Source organism: Aulostomus chinensis, chromosome 8, assembly GCF_037954235.1.
Source record: "Aulostomus chinensis isolate RoL2024-O1b breed Wild chromosome 8, RoL_Achi_v1.0, whole genome shotgun sequence".
Taxonomy (NCBI): Eukaryota; Metazoa; Chordata; class Actinopteri; order Syngnathiformes; family Aulostomidae; genus Aulostomus; species Aulostomus chinensis.
Window position 1 is genome coordinate 15,714,688 of NC_141327.1, and position 25,344 is coordinate 15,740,031.

The 25,344-nt window shown below is 42.8% G+C and overlaps 1 long non-coding RNA gene across 1 annotated transcript; it reads right to left on the reverse strand.

Moving 5' to 3' along the window:
* Window positions 1-1,067: 1,067 nt before the first annotated feature.
* LOC147257355 (uncharacterized) lies at window positions 1,068-24,005 on the reverse strand. Its single transcript, XR_015117474.1, has 3 exons — window positions 23,606-24,005; window positions 5,081-5,163; window positions 1,068-4,624 (listed from the first exon to the last, which is right to left on the reverse strand). It is a non-coding gene; the product is annotated as an uncharacterized LOC147257355 (long non-coding RNA).
* Window positions 24,006-25,344: the final 1,339 nt, after the last annotated feature.

Below are 25,344 nucleotides of genomic sequence, written 5' to 3' on the forward strand. Positions count from 1 at the left end.
GCTCTCTCAGAGAGAGAGAAAGAGAGAGACACTGGAAACTATCCACGAGTTGTTCCATCAGCAGCTTCAACCATCGCAGATGTTCTTAAGGAGATGAAATGAAAATATTTATTGCTGTTCATCGTGAGCTGATAACTTATAACTTCATATTAGCACAGAGCCCAAAGAAGTGACTGGTGGTGTTACTGTGTTTAATCAGAGCAGCGTACAAATCTTCTCACCCTATGAGGGAGTTTCATCAGGCGCTCCTCTCATACCCACGTGTGCTGCTGTGCCCGTGTTCATTGTAGTGAAAGAACATTTAATATGAACAGTTCATTGATGTGTTTTGAGGCTCTGTGAAACATGTTCAATTCATTTTTTATTCCTTTTAATATAAATTGTGGACAGAGCCCTCAATACAATGATTCCCAAACTGGGGTACAGTCGTTCAAAATATTCCCTGAAAATCTTTCATCAAAAATAAACCAGTATTTCATTTACTTCTTACCTGCATTCGGGTGAAGATCTGCTGGCTCTCTCCCCCTGATCGGCTCTCTTTCAACAAGCCTAATGGGCACCAAGTTCCAACCATTCAGAAGCAAGAGCTGGATCCAGTTCTGACCCAAATCCTCCTGAGTCAAAACAGTGAGGCGCTTCAACACCCAAAATTTGGCCAATTTGCTTTAATCTTGATTCAAAAGTTGAAACCAACAACAGAGCTAGCATTAAAGTTAGCTGTGCGAGCCTAGCCACTGGTGCTGCCAACGACAGTGTAGGTAAAGCCACAGGTTGTCCCTGAACTAGTGTGCGTGATGTTAGTTATTTATTGATAAAATATGAAATGAGTTTGACCTTTCTGTCATCAAATGTTTTGTGACTTTGTGCTCCATCATGTCTTGGAGAGGGACTCTTCCTCTCTGGCTCTTCCTCAGGTCCATGGAGGAGCTGGAAGGTTTCCTAACACATACTGTAGATCATGAACTTTAATTATGGGCTGGATGAATACAATTTGACATGTAATAACAGGACAACGACAGTATAAAACCTTTTGAAGAGAATCTTTATTGAGCATATAACACAATTAAGGTTGCACATCCAAGAATTGAACATTTTACAACAAATTCTTCAAGAGAGCCATCACTCAAAGAGACAGTCAGCTATGTACGTCTTCCTACATATCCCTCAGTCCACCCTTTGGTTGATCGATTCACTCCACCATTAGTGACGGTCACATAGAGTATAGGCCTGCGATTCAAAGCGTCTTCACTTGATTTTCATGCAGCCGTCAACATTAGATGGGACAATCGACCCTTTTCATATCTTGACTGCAAATGAACCCAGCAACCTCGAGGTTTGTGAACACTACTCTAATTTGAAGTGCCCTCTTTGGACTGACGCCAGCTGCTTGAGGGCATCGCCTCTCAGTGATGATACCTTGTGATGGGACAGGCAGCCTTTAACACACACACACACACACACCACATTTCTGCCTTGTTCCATTTCAGCCCTTTTGGTTACAATTTGCCAGCTTGTTTCAACGATCAACCGAAAATCAAAGCGGGCGACATTCACAGAGGATGTAAACTTTTACAACCCTTCAACTTTTTCTTCTTCTTGCCTTTCTTTTCACTTTATAAAGCAAGTCTTGCCCTTATATTGTGGTGCGCTTTGATTTATAAGCCACTTCCAACACATGCAGAAGCATTATAACTATCTGATTATGAAAAGTACTGGCATTATTGAGCTGCAAATTTGTTGCAGAAGTTTGACTAAAAACACGTGTCGGTGAGAGGGAGACGTTAACGTAAGAGTAAGGGGACACGCGAGTTATTAGTGAAACATACAGATATCATCATCATCAATTTGTCAGCTAAATGATACAGATTTGTCAGCAGGAGACTGACACGAGATCATTCTCTGTGATAAAACAGGATGTATCTCCTGTCGTCAGGATATTTGCTCCGCTTAATGACGTTAGCATGCCGAATCTGGATCAATGTGTGGGATTCAAACCGAGCACTCCCAACGACAGTCATTAGACCCTCCAGGTGCGACATTTATATGAAGAAAAAAAATATATCAAAGGCCTCATTCTTGCCTTCAGTACTCCTTCCACCCAGTTAATGCCACCCTCCTCAGGCTAAGCAGCTGATTTATTGACAACACGCTGCCACGGCTGGATGTTTTAGAAGCAGGGGGATTTTTTCTTTTTCTCAAACATTTTATGGTCTTTGAACCACGAGACACGGCGTGGAGAAGTGGATGGAGACCTCATGACTGCCGACAGACATGACAGGAGGGGAGGCGAAGTCTCCCCCACCAGCTCTCTCTGTGGGACGCTTTTGTCCGATAAGAAGTCATGCACCACACCCGATTTAAGTCATGTGCTCTTCATTGCATGACACAAGACAACAAGGATGTGTTTGGTTGTGTATATGTGTTGGTGTGTGTGTGTGTGGGGGGGGGGGGGGGCTGGAGGGGTTGAGGCAGGAGGGGGGCGAGTGAAGGCATCAATAGCAGCAGCTCGGGTACATTTTGTGCTCATCTTTTTTTCTGAGAAGCATTTGTTGTATGTTTTCTTGTCTGTCTTGTGTTTTTCATTTGTGTCTTCGCTGCTGCGTCAAACTATGAAAGTATGTGCTGACTTGGAAGAGAGATGCTCTGTCCCTGCGAGTGGGTGTGTAGGGTCCAGGTCAAGGCTTTTTAGTACATTAAGACTTTTACTCTGCTCAGGGGGACTCTTGCCCGACACCCACGCCTCGTTCTATTAAACTCTGGACCACATCAACATTCCTGATATATAGAGATGCAGCCTCTATAGCTACGCTCCTGCATTCATCTATTACGGCGGAGAGATACATTTATAAAGCTCTCGTGTGAGCGCTCAGTAAGCTCAGATACTGCTTGTGAAAGACAACCATCTCCTCCGAGTGAAGTCACTACATGACATAAATCAAGCGCACACACTCTAATTTGAAAGTGAGTCGGAGTTTATTTATGCTTTATGATGTACAACCGCAGTGGACAACTTGTTGATGATTTTTCAACTTTCCAAAAATGCCGTAGAGGGATAAGCCACTCTTCTGTAGACTTTTCTGACTGACTGACAGCAGAAATGTGTCACACACAAAATCTAAAGCTTTTTTTTATCTTCTTGTCTTCTGGGTATCTTCAGATGTTTTAATGCATATGCTGCTATATATTCAAAATTTGGTACATTCAATTCTACATCCCAGAGTTAAATCTGCAAAAAAGTGAAGTTAAACACTAGTTAAGCAAATGTTTTATTTAGAATTGGCTGAAGTGGCCTCTTGTAAATGTTTGATTAACTCATCAGTCCAACCAACCAGCGAGAAATCACAAGTGGAGCCAACAACTGGCAAATGTTCCTCACAGAGGAAATGTTGAGATCATTTCCTCACGCAAAAACGACAATTATTTCACTCAAGCTTACAGAAATCTACAAATTCGAAGTTCCTTCTTGCTAGTAAATAATGTTGTCGGTCTCAAAAACTGGTGATTAAAAAGAGCCACTCAAATGATGTTCGCTTGATGAAAGAACAACCCGTCATCAACCACTCAGTTTAGGAGGAAACGATGTATCTGACACTGAAGTACGATATAAATGTGGGAGTCACCGTAGCCGGGTTTGAACTACGTGCACACAATGACACATTAAAGACATTTAACTTATATGTACCGTCACTTTGAGACGGGATGAGAAAAGCCACGTATTTATATAATTAATGAATAGTGCGCTGCTCTCTTCTACACTGCTGAAAGAGAAGCCTTTGTCTAATTTCTCATCCCAAAAAAATAATTACACAGTTTAAGACAGAAACACTGTCGTATCATCAGTGAGAAAAAGGGCTTGTTACAAAGACAATGTAGTCAGCGTTTTTTTTTCTTAAAGAAATCTTATGTAAATCTTATACCTAAAGAATATCCCACTTATTGTAAGCCAATAAAAACTTTTAAAAAAGTAGTAAGTAAAATAATCTGCCCCAACGCTATACCAGGTTTATTTAAATTGTCGAGGTTTCTCTTTTTCTCTCACATTTAAACACCTTCTGCTGCGTCCCAGTCCTGCTCATTCTCAGCCTACTGTACACATGTCAAACCAGATAGCTGATCCAGCATCAGCTGGACCTTGACCTGAAACTAACCCAGAGAGCTCCTGTTAGAGGACGTGCTCTCCTTATAACATGTATGCAGGTATGTTTGCTTGAACAGAAGCGTCTGTGGTGCTAATTTGAATCAAAAAGTCATGGGCTTATGTAGTAGTGGCCTCCCACGTCGTAGCTGTCACTGTTGTGAGTGTGAAGTTTGGTGTTATTACTGGGACTGCACGTTAGCATACATTCTCTCCGTGAGTGTGAATTGGTTTTACAGTGCAACACACACCCAATCCATGCATGGGCCTGCATGCCTGTTTATTGTATATGTGTATATTGTGTGTGTGTGTGTGTGTGTGTGTGTGTGTGTGTGTGTGTCAGGAGCGCAGGCTGTAACTCACTCTGACTACAAGCCGAGGCCCCTGGCAGGGAAAGCTGTGGGTCTGGCAGGTCTCAGCAGGGCTCTAAAGCAGCTTTGCAGCTCAGCTCGGCTCTGCTGCTTGTTGTGGGCCCGACTCCATCTCACTCTAAAGAGGTATTCAAGAGAACTCCTTACTGGGAGGCCTCCAGCGTAAAAACAGGACAATGTCATCATGTCTTATTGTTGGCAGACATGTCAGTTCCTCAATAGGCTCGGAGCTACTGAGCTGAAAAGAAGCATGGACATTTATGCCAGTTGATATGTGCAGCCATTTTTCCCCGTGATGAATGGCGGCACAAGCACTGTTGAAGTTGTTGCAGGGCTGCCAGCTCTGCCTCAGAGAATAGGCAGCAGTATGGCACCTCTTGAATCTTTAATTAAGCATTATCACACACATTTAATGGAGCAGGGATACGTCCCATTCCCTGCAAGCATATGCAGACAATCTGAAGGACTTAAGTTGAGTGGATAATTTACTGTTTCACAGCGTAAAGGAATACTCTTGCATTTCAGTAAATACACTTGTTTGATCAGAAGATCGATAATAATTAACGCGTCCTACCTTCGCTCAAAGTTGAGAAGCAGCATTAGTGATTATTCAAGCAGTTGTACTGTTGCAGCAGGTTACGTACTGGTGACACGATTCTGGAAAAAAACAACAACACACTGGCTTGTTTGAGAAGATACAACATTTAAATTCCACCATCTTTGTACATTTCAAACATGTAATAGTATATTTCAATGTCAATAATCAACTATTGGCTGATGCTTGTAATCTTTGTGTCAAACTAGTTTAAACCCATCCTGGATCAATCAATCTACTGTCTTATCTAAAGGTTTAAATTTCTATTGATTTTTAACCAGCCAACTATGAAAATAATCAAGTGCCCCTGCCAGATCTGCCTGTCACAGTGACCTTGACCTTTGACCACCAGATTTTTCAGTTCATTTTCGAGTACCAGACTGCTTCAAGTTGCTAGTAGTAGTAGAGTAACTTGCACGTTCGCAGGAGTTGATTGGGTTTGATTTATAGGGGCAGCTTTTACACGACCTTAAACCAGTCTCATGAGTCTGGAATCCTGGGAGGGGAGAGGACTGACAAATCAACTCCACCACAGCCTCAAATGGGAGTGTAGGGTTAGCACCCCACACCCCAGAAAAAACCTCCTTCCTACAAAAACGAAGATGAGGAAACACAAAAACAGAGAACTCTGGAGGTCCCTTGGACTCTACTTTGTGAGGCATAAGAAAGTTTAGTCCTCGTGGATGTTCGTGACAGATTTGAAGAAGTTTCCTCGAGGTAATCCTGAGATACCGTAACATGCAGCCAAGGTCACCACACATCATCAGTAAGGATGATGTTATAAACCGGACTTCAACCGGACCCCAACACCCGTCTCACACTGCAGAGTCAGTGTTTGTTGAAGCTGACCGCCCACCAACGCCCCCGATGCGGACTTGCTCCTTTTCTAAAACCGCCCATGACATTACATTGTTGAAGCAGGGAACATGTAGGATCACCACCATGCTATTCAGTGTTACAGTTCCACGGATTTTCTCATTTTTAACCCAATCGTGTCCGTTTGAAACTCAAGTCACTCCCCTTAATACAGAGATTTTCTGTCTTGTTAGGTCCCTAAAAATGTTTTTCAGGCCTGTAAGCACTGCAGCAACAGCTGGGCCTGTTTTTTCATGTTATAAACCAGAACTGAAAAGGCTTATTGTAACACTCATAATGTCCTTCTGGCTGCCACTAAACCTGCAGATGAATCATATGGCTGTGACTTACACCCACCTCCATTTTTTTTAATAAACCCTTATGGGAGAATAATAATAATAATAAAAAAAACACCAACAATTCATGAAGAGGATTTTTTTTTTTTTTTTTAACAGATTGTCCCTTAACTAATATGATGTTAATCTGAAGATGCAGGTAAAGCCGCCGCTGCCTGTGCGCATGGATCAGGCAGCGCATGCCAGGCTCAGCATATGAGAAGAAGAAGGTGTAAAAAAAGAACCTTGCAAGTAATGGGGGGTGGGGGGGTGTGAATGAAATAAAGCTGCTGATATGGAAAGTGGGTGGAGAGATTAAGCTATAAGGACTGGAGGAAAGATGAGATGGAGAAATAAGGTGCAGAGGAGTGAGAGAGAGAAAACAGAGGTTATGGACCCTGACCCAGTTTTTAAATATGTTCTCTGACAACCTGATCTGACCATTCCGCCGTGTGGTCTTTACTTTCCATTCGTTACGGATGCGTGACGACCACACGCCTCTCCTCTCAGCGCTGTACAGTCACTTGACGTGTCGGAGCACGTTCCTCTAAAGTAACGTTAAAATGACGACATGTTCAGGGTCAGAGTGTCACGAGATTCTTTCACAAGCTTTCAAAAACTGCATTGCTCCTTTCAGCATATGTGGTCTTCAAAGACGGATGACACCTCAGGCTCAAAGGGAGAAAATGTAGGTTTATGCAGCTGGAGTTAGCTCATCCTTAAGAGTTATGAATATAAACTTTTTTTTCATGCAGGAAGATAAAAGTTCAGTCATTGTAAGAGGTAGGCAGAAAACGTCTTTGTGTATCACAGAGAGAGAACAGAGCGTGCGAGCAGACATCTTTGGCAGGACTTATTGGCTTTTTTTTTTTTTTTTTTTTTGCTTTTGCCTGTTTGGTTATTTTATGGCCAAGCAGAAGTGAAAACAAGCCAATTCTTTTAGAAGAGATTTGGGGTTGTTTGGCAGAGTTCATGGGATTTTTAATAGCTAGTTTCAATAATTCATCATAAAAATCAAAAAAGAACCGTAAAAGCTGGTATTATTTTTATAAAGAAAGTGCATATCTTTGACTCTGCTCGTGTAGTCTCTTTAAGATGGGTTGGTGTACATTTCTTGAATTTATAACCTGTCTGCCTGAATAAACACGGAGTGCGTGCACACACGCACACACAAACACCCTCCCGTTCTGCGTGTTAAGATGGTTGAGAGTTGGGTGACAGATACTGAGAATGCCTCGGCCTAAATTAAGCTCCCTACTTCATCAAAAACATCCTGCCTTCCTGCCTACACTGAGGTTGGGCAAACTTCTCACGGGGTCACACACGCACACACACACACACGCACACATACAAAACAGCAACATGTACACAGTAAAAGCGCATGTTTTGTTTCAGGTTCTTTGGAAGGTAATACAATTATTTTTAGTGATTTAAAAAAAAAAAAAAGAGCAACAAACCGAATGGACAAAATCAAGTAATTTAAAAAAAATGTATTTCTAAATGTCCTGAAGAAACATCAACACGTGAGCAACCAAAAGTAAGACAAAATGTACTGCATACTGTAAATGATTACATATGGCCCAGGGTATTCATGCACACACGCACGCACGCACACGCACACACACACACACACACACAGATAACAGATGTGAAAAAGAGCAGAGATGGATCATAACAAGACACTTGTCTGAGTTGTTCAATTATGATGTACTTATCGTACTGTAGTCAAAGAAAACTTTTTACAGGCCGAAAATTTAAAAAAAAATGCTGCTTTTTCTATGTAACTGTGACCTTTTGCTATAAATGCAGCATTGTTCCACTGTGCAGCAACTTTTACAGAGTAAATCTTTGAGTACTTTCCATACACTCACTGGAAAAGAGAAGCTATTCACCTGCATGCATGCACAATCGCAGTATGACCCATATACAGCGTGAGAGTGAAATTGGGTGAGGAGGAGAGGAGCAGGGGAGGAGCGCTCTGCACCACTCAGCTCCAGCTCCACTTCCACTGTTGACCCCGCGGCTGTAAATCTGAAAGCAAAAGACCATCCTTTACCTTTTTTTTAAACTCTCCAGCAGTGCACATATCGCCCGACAAAAAGCGACTGTGTATTTAGTAGAGACTCATTAAGGCCTTCTGGCGAGTCCCTGTCAGATGTTAATCTGTTGGACTCGTGAGTTAACAAGTTAAATTCTCAATGTTCGGTTGCAGATGTGTGAACTTCACCATAGTATGTACGAGAGATGATCAGGCCGACACGACAGCAAATGTCAGCGTCCGTCTTGTGTTGCTAAAACAAGGATTGAGCTTTACTCCTACTCTTTAAGCATGTATCTCTATATTTACATGAGCTTCAAAGCTTTTTATGTTTCCGTTAAAAAAATTGAAGAGTTTAGATCAGAAAGGATTCTTGCCAGTACGCTCAGCTGCATCATGACCACGAACATCTTTCTTTGTGGCTGGACCAGTTGTGGACCAGCAGTAGAAACGGGTTTGTCACTGACAGATCAAGTTGCATCGTTTGTGAAGGGAGTCGAGTGTCGGAGTCACACGTCAGCTGCTGTTCCTTTAAAATGAATCTGTTCTGTGTTACATCATCAGGCTTTGCGGTGATGTCACCGTGAACACATCAGCGCGGTTCTCCTACAGACTTCCTCCAGATGAATTCAAATACAAATGTGTCATGTCATTCCTCTAGTCCAGACTCCCATCAGGAAATCATTGATATTACTGAAGAAGAATCTCACAGTGTCTGCACAGCCTCCAGGAAGTAGGCAGTCAGTTCTCTGTCACCGGTAAACCCTGCTGCCTGACTGCAGCTTCCCTCCAGCCACCAGTAAGAGAAGTGAAACAGAACACCTCCTCCATCCCCTACCAGTCTAACAGCAGCTCCATAGCAGCTGGGAAGCCAGATTTAAGCGAATCTGTCAGTGGCACATTGCAGCCTTATGTCGTGCAACTTCATCCTTCGCTATTCCTACAGGAGCACCTTACTTTTCACTTCAGCGCCATTTCGTTCATTTACATCATGTTAGAAAAATTCAAATTGCAGAGTTAGTCCAACTGTTACTGGATTTTTAAAACATGTATACACGTTCGTCAGGCTGAAATCATACTTGTTGAAATTGCAAACATATGTAGATAAATTGGGAATTTGATTACTCTGGCATGTACAGGCTTCATTCGGTCTCTGAGTGGCCTGGCGCTTGGCCTGTACAGGTTCCGCAGGATCCCCTGTGCTGTTTCACACAGGAGAGGAGCAGTGAGCCGTCGAGGGGTCCTGTACAGTGAAACAACATGCCTGTGGACAGACCAGAGACAAACTTTATGATGTCTCAACTTCTTTCAGAAACACGGCTTACTAACGTGTTTGGTACGTGATAGAAAAGGCGCGACATACTTGTGCGGTGGGACAATGAGAGCAGTCCAATTAAAGTTAGCTATAGCTAATAGCTAGCATGTAAACCTACTGAGGACTCCCCATTTGTTCTTTATGTACAATATCTGTATATACGTCCGTTATCTGTGTCATTACGACCACAGCGAGCCATCCGTCTGAGCCTGAAGCAGGAAGACTGCAGACACAACCAGACAGCTATAGTGGCGGATATCAACTGGAGAGTAAACTTGGCTCAGGCCTGCCAGATTTTCACACAGCCCCCCACTGGAGCAGAAAAGCAGGAGTGGATCATGTTGAGGTTGAAACGTCTCCCAAAATGACACTAAAGATATTAGTATCTGCAGCATGTTGCCAAAGTCTTCCCAAATAAGTCCTTGCAATGTAACTTAGTCTGAATAAAATACTGCTGGCTTCCAGATTTGCAGCCTTATTCAGTGTTTGCACACTGAATTGCCTGGAACATGAGAATGAGAGAAAAAGAGAGATGCCATAACTGCGTCCCACATTCCCAAAGCATTTTAGGTGGTGGTGTTTAAGTTGAAATTTTTTTTAATTTTTTTTTTAGGCCTAGTTAACTACCTGTTAAAGGGAAAGAAATGTAGCTGGACTTGTTGACCATAACAAGATTGCGTATTGTGTTCTAACATCCCAGAGCAAAAATCTGTCATATGTTCAACAATCATTGCTCAGATATTGCAAAACATCTTCTACACAGACATTATAGAAACAGCAATTCAAGTAAAAGCTTTTATTTTGGTAACTGCTGCAATCCTGAGGTTGTAACGCAAATCTTTCTATATTGTAATTTCTGGCAGCCATCAGCTGGAAAGAGTCAGGCTGAGAGCATCACCACAATTGAAAACAACACATGGAGGGATGCTTTATGAGGTTTGAAATATATCACATTCCTGATTCTCCTCAGCACATTCATGATTTTGTGTTGTTTTTTTTTGTCTGCCAAAAAATACCAAGCTGTGGCTTCATGTGCGTTTTTCGTCTTTTACGACCCTACAATAAACAAGGATGTTGAAATGATGAAAATGGTAAAAGGTAGCAAAAAAAAAAAAAAGGTGAACAGGTGCACTTTGGCTTAAATGTTGTTTCACGCAGCTCAGTCATCGTGATGTGGTTCTGGTGTGACAGGCTTTCATTTTATCCCATGTTTTGTGTCGCATCAAGCGACACTGCAGCCAGAATATTGTTTTTTCTTAATGTGTGTTGTCTAGCACTGACATGTTCCGTAATTTCAGATCTATAGAATATATTGCATCCAGCGGCTACATTAAATCAGGGCTTTAAATATAATCCTGGAATAAAGCCAAGCGCAAGTCCCAACAGGCTCCATAAATCAAGTGATTACTTTCACATTAGAACAAGTTGGTGGTTTAAGGTTACACACAGGGTATGTAATTGATATGCAACCTGGACGTAAGCGCCGCTAGAAAGGCCAAATGCAAGGGACTTAACATATTTCCAGTTAAGATTGTTGAGCTGGTTGTTGAGGTTTGATGAGGTTTGACTGGTGCTTGTAGTGTTGGCTGTCAACTGTGGTACTTTATGAGAGAAACTGGGATCGCTCTTCAAACCACTTTGTTATAGAAAAAGCCATTTAAGTAATACTGCAAACTCACACTGTGACATTGTGTTAATTATTCTTGGATGAATTGCTAATTGTATTAAAGGTTGCTTATTTAAGCTTTTTCGCTTAAAGGAACACACCAACTTTTTTGTGCTTATTAGTCATCCTCCTTGAAGCCGGATAAGAAGATGGATACTTTTTTTCTCTTCTGTGCTACAGCAGAGACACTGATTGACTGCTAGTTAGCTTAGCACAATTAATAGTAATGGACGGGAAACGTTAGCGTACTTCTGTCAAAAACAAACACACTTTAAATCAGAACAGAAGTCATTGCCAGCACTAACTGAACCAGGATTTTGTATGACATCTGCTGTGAAACAACAATTTAAAATTGCAAGATATTGTAATTTTTGAATCAAGACACATAGTTGGAACTACTTTCCTTGCTTGGCGCAGTGATTTGACACAGCACCTCCAAACTTCAGCCAATGAAACAAAAAGGTTTGTTGAGAAGAGTGAGTGCGACTGCTAATTGTGGCTGACTTTTTAAGAGAGGATGATGATAATTATGATGATGACCAAGATCCTAAACCTGGTCTATTTTATGAATTTTAACACAGGTATGCTTACATTTCCCATCCACAACCATTCATTGTGCTAAGCTAACTAGCATTCCTTTCATCTCTGAAGGCTCTCTACTGCACTCACAGAGGACAAAAGGGTATCTATCTTTCTGTCCGGCTCTTGAGAGGACAGCCAATAAGCGTATTTCCCAAAAGGTTGGTGTGTTAATAAAATAAAGTGGTTCTGGTTCTCTTATAACCTCTCAGACACAGAATTCATTTGCTTCATTTTAGAGCAGGTTAATATAGAGAGTGGTGAGGGGAATGATGAGGGGAATTTGGGTGTGCTGATAAGACAAAGTTAAGCTGAGTTTATCCGCCAATCGCCCTCTGACCTCCCCCGCCCATTCTCCCATGCAGCCTGGTGAGCAGGCGAGTGTTTAATCTATAATGTGCATGTTCCTTAATAACAAGTTGATATATGAGACAAGTATAGCTGTTGCTAAGGCTCCGCTGGCAGAATACACGCGAGTTGTTGCATTCATTTTTGATTGTCTTGAGACATTTGTGTTCTCCTCATGCTTAATAAAGTCAGAGGCCGTTTGACGGAGAGGGAGATGTCACAAGAGCTGTGGAAACTGGAAGAATGTTTGATCACTCCCTGACACAGGTGGATATTTATGACTGCATCAATATTTCAAGCTTTAATACAGTGCACAATATTGCAGTTCAACTAAAAGGCATCAGTATGCTTCAAGCAACTGTTCAGCCTACAGCGCCTGAAAACCTGAACACTTGCTGATGTCTCAATATGGATGCAAACAACGGTCTGACAAACAACCCCGCCTCACACGGAGAAGGCAGGAAAGCAGGAATTCCTCTACTTCAGCCAGCAACTTTTGATATCACCTTCTGTGTGTGCAGCTGGGTGCGACAGCACCAATGATGACTTGAAGGAGACAAATAGAGCTGTTACATATCATAGCGTCCATGATCCTCCCTGTTGACTTGCCAGCGCTACCATGGTGCTATAGGTGCATTTGCTCTAGTTAAACATTTTTTTGCATCCATATAGAAGGAAATCCCAATGTTTGTGTTTGAACAGCTCTGTAGGCGACTTGTTGCCAAAATCACAGTGTTTATGGTACTTTTAAACACTACAAATCATATTGTTACTGCAATAAATACCATCAGAGAGGAAGAAAGAGCGCGTACACTATTTTTGTAGGCCGACCCAGACATCAGAATTAACATGGCTTCCTTCGACCCAAAGCTAATGAGATTTTAAAAACAGATTTCAGAAGATTGCTGAAAATCAGCAGTTTATGAAACTTCTTCATCGGCATTCGCTTCAAAAATAAATGATGTTTTTAAATGATTTTTGAAGTACAAATGCAATTTTTGCAGGTGAACAGCTAACATTACATTAACATAACATTCTTTTTTTTCCCAAATGTGATGACATTTAATGTCCAAGACAAAATTCCATGGTCTGGTTTAGCCACTTGTTAGCAACTGCTTTATTTTTATATTTTTTTGCCGCTGACCAACAAATGTCTTTTTTGTGTGAGTCAGGCCTACGTTCATCTACTTAGACTCCTTCCTTCATTACTCAAGATCAGACCAAGCATTGCACGGTGGCAAAGCTACCGTGCAATGCTTGGTAAGTAGGGATTAGTTTTTCCTGATGGGCACATAAAATCATCGGACGGGAACTGATCGTGTTGTCACATCATAAAACTTTATTTTTTAAGAGTTAATGTCATTTTAAGACGCTGGTATCAGTTTATAATGGTAAGATAAAGTGTTCTAAGCTACAAAACAACATCGCGCCATGTACATCCAGAGGTTTTGAGGGTCTACCATGACTAAAGGATCCTATTTGACCTTCTATTGACATTGTCTCTATAGTGCTGGCATGTCATTTTAACAGATGGGCCACCACCATGTAATGCATACACATTTCTATTAGCTCAGGTTGCATAAACATGTTTTTTTCCTTGAGTATAATGTCAAACTGTTCCTTTAAAAATGTAGAAAAGGAGATGATGTCACAGCTGGCGACAGGACATGACAACAGGAGGTCATCATCAATCTTAGAAGAATGCATATGTGTATTTATAGTAGATGCTAACTGCTGTATTTAGTACAAATTATATTCATTCACACATCCATGCTGCCAGACATAACACTTCCTGTTCGCCAAAGAGTCGAGACAAAAAGTATGACAAAAACACACGAGATGAACGAACGAAAAAAATTAAATAAATCACCGTCAATCTAAATAAGTGTTATGGAAGCACATCTGAATATTTGGGATGCAAATGTAAACGATCTTTCCAAAACTGTTGGTTTTGGAGTCAGGCATGTCCTGCACCACTGTTCTTATGCCCAAGGAATGAGAAGGAACTTCCAAGAAAGCACACTGCCTCTGGCCGTCTATCACATTGTGGCTCCCATATTCTCTGGTGCCAACATGAAATGGTTCTTCATTCAACAGTTAGGAAGATACGTTCCACAAACACACGCACACACACACACATGCACGCACGAGCAATATGTTCTTGTCCACCTCTGTAGCAAAGGTTACAGCTAGAAAAGAAATGCAGTTGCTGACATTTTAAACTTGTCAGCTGCAAATGGGCTCTGCAGATCAACAGTACTTGCATACAACACCGAGAAATATTAAGGGTACAAAAACACACTTGTCTCAAGCAACTATGAAAGGATCATGCTGTCCCCGTGTCTGATGATTTAGCCAACATAAAGATCAAAAAAAATGTTTTCCAACTGGCTTGAATAACTTCCATTGACAGCTTCAATAGAAGCAGAAAACCTTTTCTCTGAAATGTAGGGATTTTTCAGAGAGATGGGTTTTTCTCTTGCTTTTTTTTTTTAAGAATATCGTCGCTGCCAAGCTTGGCATGGACGACTTTCTGGACTGGATCGGGTCAGACAGTAGGACTTCAAGTGAGCCATAGCAAGCAGACGAAAAGATTAGTTGAAAATGTTCCCTTCATCCTGGAACTAACTACAAATGTTGGTGAGAAACAGCAGCCTACCTCCACTGTAGTCTCATTTTAGTTTTACAGCACAGTGAATCAAGTGGAGGCCCACCACAGTTCAACATAAGCCCTCTTAGCTCACACAGCCAGCAGTGTGTGGGGCGGCAAACAGCCACCTTCTCATTATGAAGAGCTTGGACAGATAAAACACTCAACGCTGCAGGTTTGTTTGGTAAGATTTGGTCATCTAACAGCTTCTTTGGCAAATGATGTTTCTGCCAAAACCAACGCTGGCTTATTTCCTCACCTCTTACACACACACACACACACACACGCTGACTCTAACAGCACAATAGTATGACATCTGCCAATCGCCCCGTGGAGCTCATTGTTACACAACGTAGCGCATACAACCACTGAGCCGAGTTCAGCCTCCAACAGATTTTGCAATGCAAAGAGAGACTATAGAGGGGATCTGCCAACATGCATCGTTGACCCTAAATAGCCAGAAAACAACTGGAAACCACTCTTGCCTTTGTCGACGGCTGGCAGCAGGGGAGAGGGGAGACCAGAGGAGGCATCTAAATATTTAGGCAGAGCTGAAACTCAGGCTCCTTTGAGGGCTGCAGCAGTCGTCTTCATACTATTGCAAATAGTTTCACACAGTGTCAATACTGTAAATATGAAATGTCACTCTTTGTGTGTGTGTGTGTGTGTGTGTGTGTGTGTGTGTGTGTGTGTGTGTGTGTTACAGACATAATTACTAAGATAAACAGAAGAGGATCGCGCCCGGCTGCCGATTGAACTGAAGTGCAATACCTGAGAGCAGTCTGACAGTGTGTACACATTCCAACCCCTCTCGTTCAATAGGATCTTATTTCAATATGTACATCACACACACACACTTGCTCTAACTGAAGCCACAGACTCAAGCGAGGTGTGTGTTGTGAGCCTTTAGTCCACCTTGCAGCACAGCAGAACCTGTTATTTTATTTGTTTACGCTGGCAACGTCGCACTGCCAGATATTTGTCCAAAGGGTCGACTGGAACTGGTTTCCTCCTCCCGAAGTGATTTATTGATGCTGGAATCTCACATCAAATAGCTCCAATAGTTTGTGTGTGAAGTCTGTCCTAAGTGCGTAACTGGTTACAAGCTATTTACCTAATCGGGTTACAACATTAAAACAACTTGGAGGAATTTCTTTACTGGGAAAAAAAATGCACTTTGTGTACTGGCAGCACCCCCACCTCATGTTTAGGACGTTTTCTCTCCAGCTGTCATTGTTGTGAGGTCATAAAAACACATGGAAGCATTCCGTCTTACTTCAGAACAGTTAGCTAAAAAATAGAAGCAAAGAACTTTGCCATTAGTAGGCCAGTAACTGGGTTGTCATGGACAGTCAGGATTAGCTCCCTCACAGCGTTGATGTTATAATTCCCACCTCTTTTTGACTGACTGTTAGGTGAAAGGTGACGTGACCTTAAATAAGACAATATTTCTATTAAGGTACGCACATGAGTTGCTTTTAGAAATGATACAGAGCAGAATCAGACAAATGACAGCAGACACACGTCCACATTACACCATTAAGTTCTTCGGGAAGTTCACCTGAAACCATGTCAGCCTCTTAGACCTGAATTAGTAACATTCACCAGGGCTGGACTGTGTCATCCAGTATTTTGACGTCCATACGTGTCACAATATGCTGCAAAAACTCTGGGAAGACTTAATCATGTGATTGCTGTGCACACGTGTCTACAGCACACTTCAATACTTTGACAAAGATCAAAAATACTCCAGGTCTTTATTTCTACTTGAGTCTTACTCAGATTCTTGTCTTAATACGGTTAATAAGGGAATAGAGTCGTCCCTGTAAATGTAGCTATTGATGAATGTGGCGGTGTTTCAAAATTTTTTTTTTTTTTAATGTTAAGATTCAGGTTTTAAAGAGAAATACATATTTATTTATGCATGAGTAAGTAATGTTCGTTGGAACTATGTGATCATGCTGAGCTAGCTTACAAATTAAGATAAACAGTATTGGCATATGAGGCTGATTGATACTCTAAATTGACTGTAGGTGTGACTGTGAGTGTGAATGGTTGTCTGTCTCTCTATGTTGGCCCTGCGATGGACTGGTGACCTGTCCAGGGTGAACCCCGCCTCTCGCCCGTAGATGCTGGGATAGGCTCCAGCCCCCCCGCGACCCTTACTAGTAAAGACTAAGCGGAAGATGACGATGGATTATTGGCATATTAATTTAGAACTTGAGGTGTATTGTGTTATTTTTATGAAAAGTCTTTCCACATTTAAATAGCACAAGATCAAATGTCAGCTCACACGGGTTGAACAAGTTCCGTATTTTACTTTTCAATCTTGAGTTTGACCGACATGTCGGCAGATATCGACCTTTCACAGGTGGATTGTGTTGGCTGACGTCCGGCGATATGAAGACTTGACTCGGCACGTAGTTTACATGTAAGTAAAGCAAGTCGTAGTGAAGTATATGAGGTTGTTACATATGTATGTCAAACAGAACTAAAACTATGTAACAGTATCATATCAGGTGTTTTTGACAACGCATGTCAGTGAAGCCATAAATGGGACACTTGTTCATTTTACTTGTTACATTCTACTTACATTATCTGACAGTGCTTGTGTACATTTATACAATATATAACAAATATTGGTGGAGTATAATTATAAATATCACCTAATATCAGCAATGGCCTCAAAATCTATATCATTAGTCTGATTCTACTCCTAAATCTCTCATAAAAAAGCAAGCTGACATTTTAGCTACCTACAGAACAGTAATGGCAGGGAGTTACGAAACATAAATATTTATCAACAATTAATCTTACATAATAAAAACGCGTGTGTGTGGTGCAACTTGTTTTCCTGGTGCATAAATCCCATCAGTTAACAACCAGGCTAAGTCAGAAGTGCTGCTCCAGAGGACCCAGAGATCCGTGGGGAGCAGCAGCTAAAGCCTCACATTAATGTGGGTTAAGGAAATCACCACAGCGAACATTGACAGCAGATTACGCTCCTGTCTATTTACTCCAGTTCTAGCGAGGCCAGGTCTAGCAGGCTGGCTGGCTGAAAGCAGGTCAGAGGGTTCATTCTCATTTTTTAAGCGGGGTGCAAGAGGGATCCACACATGCGAGGGGAAGGTTTGCTCTAGTCGTTTTTCTTGCCCTCTCGCTTTTGTCTGCAGTATTTGCTCTGGATTTTTGAGTGGCTCCTCTGGTGTTGGAGTGCTGTCAACCCACACCCTACAGTAATGGCAGCCTCTGTTAAACAGAGATCTAGGATCGCCGCCACTGGTGAGAGGAGGAGGAGGAGAAGGAGGAGGGGAGTGGTAGGGTGGGGGAGCTTAAACTAGTCTCATGGGTGTGCCCCTTTCACCTGTTGAGTCACGCCGCCATGGCGCACTCATCACCTCCTTTTCTTTTGCTGCATGTGCACATTGTGAAAGTTCAAAGCGACAGGTGGATGGGACACATATCTACTGACCAGGTGGGCGGATGTGTTCCCCATCACACTCCACCACTCAGCCATCTGTCTGCGCTTAATTCACCACCGTCACCGATTCAAGGACAGGTTCAGCTACCGAGTCACCAGCAGACAAAGCGCAGCAGCGGTGCGTGTGGTAGCCCCCCCCCCCCTTTTTTTTCAGCTCTTTTTTCTCCATCTTTGTCATGACTTAATACAAGTTTTTCATCCAGAGGCACATTTATTACAGCAAAGATGGATTTACGCAGCCAGAAAAGAGCTGCTTTGTAAGCTGGACTCAAAATGTCACCCTCTGTTCACCGCGTACTGCAGATAAATACTGATAAAGACTTTTTCTGTTCTGCAGCTGCTTTGATTAAATATTTTGACAGTGTTGCCTAATTCATAGCAAGAGCCCAACGACCTGCAGCAACTTGCTGTAATGTAAAACTCCAATATTAGCAGGCAGGGACCAGGGCGAATCCCTTGTATCGACACACCGCATGATTTATACTCAGTTATACCTGTCAGTCTTGACTCAAACCAGGACCCTAGACTCGCGGGCGACTCAAAGTGGGGGGGTGGGGGTTGGGGATCCCTGGCAAACCCCGGGTTATTTAAAGGCTCCAACAATAGTTTAAAATCAATTTTATTTCAATATTTGTGAAAAACACCTGAAAGAAATCCAAGACAGCATCACTGACATGACCATTACATACAAAATATTATATGATATGTCACTGTAAAATATTTGTTTCCGAATTTTTTTGTTTCTTTGTTTTCTTTTGAATTTTCTGACCAATTTCTTTTGACAGATTTTAATGTTTGGGAACCCCCCCACCCCCACCCCCCACAGTAGGGAAAATTTATTAGCTTAAAACGAAACCAAAAGAAAAAGTTCAAACCAAAACGAAAAAAATGTGCAAAACATGTCATACCTAACATTACGTTGATATTTGTATAGTAAATGATCTTGTCAAGGGTCACGTCGGTGATGCTGGGTAGGACTTCTTGGGGTCTGTGGCAAAAATTGGGGGACTAGAACATGAACGAGTTTGTTCTAGGAACTGTTGCAGCTTTACCCAAGACTCAGTAGGAACCCTGCAAACACGAGGACCACAGAACAAGGAGGGCTGTTAGAGCTTCGACTGAAAAATATCAACAGTATGATTATGACGCCAGATTCTTTAGAAATCCAGGTAACCATGAGAGGAGACATGGGGGGGGGGGGGGTGTAACAAGTCATGACCCAAGACCCAACACAACTTAAGTGGATTTGCCTTTGATAAAGGAGTTCAAAAACTCATTCATGTTAAATTGATCCCATGTGATGTCCTATGGTGGCACTAACTTTAATTTCAAACCCTTCCTGTGCTAATTTTACACACACACACACACCCATTGCTCACCCTGGTCACCCACTTTCACTCCGGTTGTGTTCAGTAAGAGTGCAGCTGATTGGTGTCGGGCCTGAGGGAGGTGACAGCGGCTGGATGGCGGCTGAGTAGCAGCCATGGGGGAAACACACTGTCAGTCCTGTGATAGCCGTACCACATGCTCTGATGAGTAATTCCTTCCTCCTGTCTCCATCACCATGTGGTTCGTGGTCCTGAGTCATCGTCCACACTTTCCCTCGCTCCCTCTCCTCTTGTCTGTCTGTCTGTCTCTCTCTCTCTCTCTTTCCCTCAGTGTGGAGAAGATCCTTCCCTCCTTCCTTCAGCCGCTGCCGCCGTCCCATAGGGAGACTCAACAGAATAGCCTCCCTCTGATGACTCATTCACCAACATCGAGAGCTCTACACCACCCGTTCTCCAGCCATGACAGCCCACCACACCCAGGCCTGGATCCCAGTCATCCACGACCCGCTGGCCCTGATGTCTCTCTGTCTATCAATCTATCTGTCTGTCTGTTCTATCGCTACACATCCTGCCACTTGTCTTGTATCCATCACTCGGCCCGGTTGCCATTTTCTGTCTTGCTACAGCTGCCGTCCTGTCTTTGTCTCTCTCTTTCTTCTCTCTCTCTCTCTCTCTCTCTCTCTCTCCACCAGCATGCTTGTCTGCTGCCTGTCAAAGATTGTTTACCTGTCTTAATACTCCCATCTGCCTCCCTGTCTTCCAACCAGCCTCTACTGTGTATCTCAATACTCTCTGAATTTGCTTTGTTGTCAGCCAGAATTTTTGTCCATCTACCTGCCTGTCATTCCACTCTCTGTCTCCACTTCGTCCTTTGGCATGCCGGTGAAAGTACTGAAGGACACACACATACACAGGCGTCAACCTCCCCTCCCTGCCCCAACCCTGTTTGCATGTTAAACTACGAAGTCTTGGCTGGAAATATAATGACAGCATAATTCATGTATCTGCCAGAAGAAGAAGAAAAAAAAAATAGTCTGGTATTGTTAGTGAGGAGATGCTTTTCATTCAGCCTGCACAGCTCCATGATTGAGTTGTTAACATTTCCGGCTCGCTAATCGACATCAGCAAACATGCTGTGAAAGTTTTGACAAAACATCCTCGCTTGTTACAGTTCGTTTCCTCCCATGAGACTGCATCCTGAAATTCATGAATGTATGCATAAATCCCACCTGTGTCGTTCACGCACACACACACACACACACACACGTTCCTGCAGTGTGACAGGTTGTTGATGTAAAACTCATCTCAAGAGATCCCAGGACATGCCGCAACAGGAGATTTTGTTGACCATTGCAAGAGCAATAAGGATTTTTAGGGGCATTATGACTGGGTTAATAAAACACAGCTGCCCCTAAAAGTCCCTCACTTTTCTTGCTGCCTTTTCTCTCCCTCCCTCCCTCGCTAAGCTTAACCTTTCTGTGTCTCATTCCAAACTTTTGAGATCAAACTGCCGCGCTTCCTGGCTCCTCACTTGCAATTCGCTGCATAAATTTGCTATCTGTTAAATCGTGGCTGAAATAATCCACCAACCTTGGATGACCACAAAGTTTGACCTTTTAAGGGGAGGTGGTTTTTGGAGGTGGGGTTTGGGGGGTTGGTGGAGGGAAGGGGGTGGGGGTGGGGGGGACTGTGTCATATATTCCAGAAAAAGTGCTTTCCAGTATTTATGAATTGTATATTTACAGTGGCGTTTTATTAGGATTTGCAGTGATGCTTTTCAGAGATGAATGAGTTCAGGGGAGAATTTCCCAGAAAGACCTGCTCTATTTCATTAAAAGCTTTCTTCCTTTTTTTTTTTTTGTTAACCTCAGTTTTCTATAACTCACAGGACTGATCAGTGAACCCTGTGACCCTGAAGCAGACCTGGGAAATGTAGGCAAAATCTATTTAAAGTAAGTCTGCTCACAAATGGTGCGAGGAGGGAGAATATGAGACAGCCCTTCAGATGTAAGCAACACCGAGTGGCGCGATGAGTTCGATTTGGGCCTTTTAAACAATATGAAATGCCACAGAGAGAGAAAAGAGCCTGGCAAGCGGTAGCAGCTAGCGCTGTTTAATATCACAGCTCTAATCAGCTCACTTGGTGACTATCCCAGAGCTCCCCGTAGCCTCGCTGCTTATTCAAACCAGGCTCCTTCCACCAAACCTCCCTTACTAGGCCCTCAGCCCTCACACTCGCACTGGCTCGGACTCTCCTGCAGCATATAAGGAGAGCTTTTGGCCGCAGTGCTCTCATCTGTTTTCTGTGATGTGTCATTGCACTTCAGAGTGCTACGTTGGAGGGAATCGCTGGTGATATCTGAGGAGCTTTTCTATAGATGCGATTTGAGATTTGACGGTGCGATAGAAAGTATGAATGCTGATTGATACGCGATGATTCACCGCCTACTCCGACCGTCAGAAACCGGACGGATTCATTTACAGGACGGTTTTAAGTGTGATCTAATAATCACCGAGGTCTGGCGTTTTTAAAATAAAAATCCCATGCTTCAGCGAATGTCTTACCTATGTGTCACTTGCAGCGCGGACATGCCACCGCGGCCCTCCCCTCTATTAATTACATAAAGCATCTAGTGTCAGGATGCTAAATTCATTAGTGAAGTATGTACGGCATGCCGGGGTCAAGACAGATATAGAAACAGGCCTCCAAAACAACTTCTTCTTCTCCACTTGACACACTTGTTCAACATAATAGAGTATTCTAGCGCTTCTCTGACTACCTGCTCTATTTATGTTGAGTTTGAGCTGTAATGCAGCACATGCTTCAAATCTGGATTTAATTCTAAAAATTAAATCATTTGGGAATAATACAATTAAACCCTTTTCTTAAAGTGCAGCCTTTGAACTTTTTTTTTTTTCCTATTTAAGGCCCAGCTTTTCAGAACGTGTTTTGAAAAGCTGTTTAGCAAGACATGAATGGGGGCCGGTTCAGAAATGTCACTTTTCCAGAGAAGTAGTATGTTCCTGTAGGTGTTCCCCAGAGAGAAGGCACCTCTGCGCTGGTTCTCTGTGACACTCTTTCACAAGGCTGTAAGTGAAATATTTGACTAATCAAATGGGGTTTTGAAGCCAATTATTAGGCAAACACACTCACTAGTTAGAGCTGCACCGTATCATATCATCCATGATATATCGCTATGCTAAGAAATGCTCCTATTGCTGTATTTGGACTATTTAAAGAAAAGTATTATTACATTTTCATGTATCCATCCTCAGGTCAAATGATGAATCTCGACTGATTTTTTTAATCAAATTATATTCTAATATTAAGCTGACTTCAAGGTATTGTTCAGTGTATGTCAGTGGGTGATTAAATGTTCTATTTTCACCATAATTTACTTTTGTAATGCAAGAAAATGCCCTCAAATGTCCTGATAGTTTAAATCTACGTCGTCCTCTTCCCCTAAGTTCATTTTACACGTGTTCTTTTGTTTTATGACCAAAAGTGAAGCTCATGAATAAAATATTGAGCAGAAATCAGAAGAATGTTGCCTACAGTTGCTCTTTCTATTACATGATAGCATGTCTGGTGTTGCCCGAGCCTGTAAGAGTGTCCTTTAGATGGATTTTGCCCTCATTCACCAGGCCTGTCTGCTTCTTAACCAGCGCAAGTGACTTTACCTAGAACTTGGTGGTCACATGAGCCAGAAACTGGGACTTTGTAGGCCAGTTGAATGAATTGAGGACTCACCTTGCCCGCAAAGACCCAGCCTCTAACGCACAACATCATCATCATCATCATCACCATCATCACCATCAGGGATTCTGGAAATGTCTCCTGTGCAGTACAACTTCCACTCAAGGAGGTATAGTGAAGGAATGCATCGTGGATGATCGGCCCATACATACCCAGTCCTGATGTCTGGAGAGGCTGCGTGTTACCTGCAGACGGTGCAGGTGGCAGCAGCATCCCGGATCCACACGGAGCCATCGCCGACTGTCTGGCTGCTCGTCTGGCTGCCTGGAGGACTCGCAGATCGCGTCTGCCAGCGAAGTTTAACTTCCCCGTCCATCCAAGCAGCAGCAGCAGCAGCACCACCACCGCCGCCCCAGTCCTCTCTGATCACTGGCTGTTGCACGCATCTCCAATTGAGCAAGATTATCCTTTGGGGGGTGGGGGGAACAAATTGTCTTTTGGAATAAGTCGGACAGTCCCCCCTCGCCCATCTTCTCTTGTCTGTCCAAAGAGAAAACCAACGCAACAGTGTCGCGCCTCGTGCCATTCTTCCCTCCTCCTCCTCCCCCATTCCCTCCCTCCTTTAAAAAAAAAAAAAAAAAAAAAAAAGCTCCCCACCGAGAGATCCCCGGTGCACACCCAGCAGCAGTCGGCTTCCATAGATCCAGCCTGGCAGCCGCAGAGCCCAGAAGACGGTGTTGCTCCTGCTGCGTCCATGCTGCAGCCCAGCTCGGTGCTGTTGTGGGCTGGATGTTCCCAAACAGCTGGAGAGGAGCTGTTATATGGTGCTGCGCCCTCGTGCTGCCCGGGCCCTCCCCAAAATGGATAAGTGGTAACCTGGTTATTTTCAGCGCGTCACTGGCTCCTCTCCAATTATAGGTTTCCGTAGAATTACTCTAAAAGAACCCATCGCGCATCTTGAGTAATATCCGAGCAAATATGTGTGTGTGCGTGTGTGTATGTAACTGCGCACATTCCTGCAGTCAATGTGTTGGCTCGGCTGTCCACGCGCGCCACGCAGGGCCACGCACAGCCCCGTCGCGGCTCATTCAAGGTGTTCCCCTCTTTTATCGATACTGCTCAGGAGCTTCTACATCCCGGGTTCATCAGCTGACCCTCTCGACGGGCGACAAGTGAGTGTGCGGTGACCCCTGGTGGCGGGGACGCGCCACTACACGCCATTAAAGTCATGTTGAAGAATCTTTGTCAGGTCACGTGTTGATCCACGTCAGGGCTCCGTAACAGCGAGACAGCTGTTGTGTTCACATTAATAAATGACTTGTCAGTTTTCTATTGTGTTATAGTCTGGCCTCGTTGACTTCCTCTTTGAAAGTTCATGGGTTAGGGTAATAATGACAACAATCATCATCATCATAAACTCTACATCTTTCATTACAAAGTACAGCACTAAAGTGCTCTACACTTAACATTAATTGCGTGTTAAAGAATATATACATCATGTTAACAGACCATCATGAAAGATTAAAACCTACATTACATGTCATAAGATCGAAAGTAATATATTCTTCAATTTCACACGTATTCTGTGCCCATTTTTAATTTTTTCATAAATGAAAACATTGCTGTTTCGTCTTATTCTGGTTCATTGTACTGCACTGTACTTAATTTAAGATTTTATTATCTTTACTCTGTTCTGATATTTTCTATCATGATTTTCCATTTTGTTCCAGTCTATTGTGTTTCATCCTATTTCATTCTTGTGTCATTTTCTATTTCGTTCTGTTCTCTTTTTGGGGTCATGTTCTTCTTTTAGTGCCCCAGGAGACGCACCCATGTGGCATCAGTCAGCTGCTACGACTGAGTCCATATTCATACCGGAAGTTGGGGCAATACCTTTCTAGAATTCATGGTTTTTCGGATTTCTTTGTGCACGGGAATTTATTATTTTACT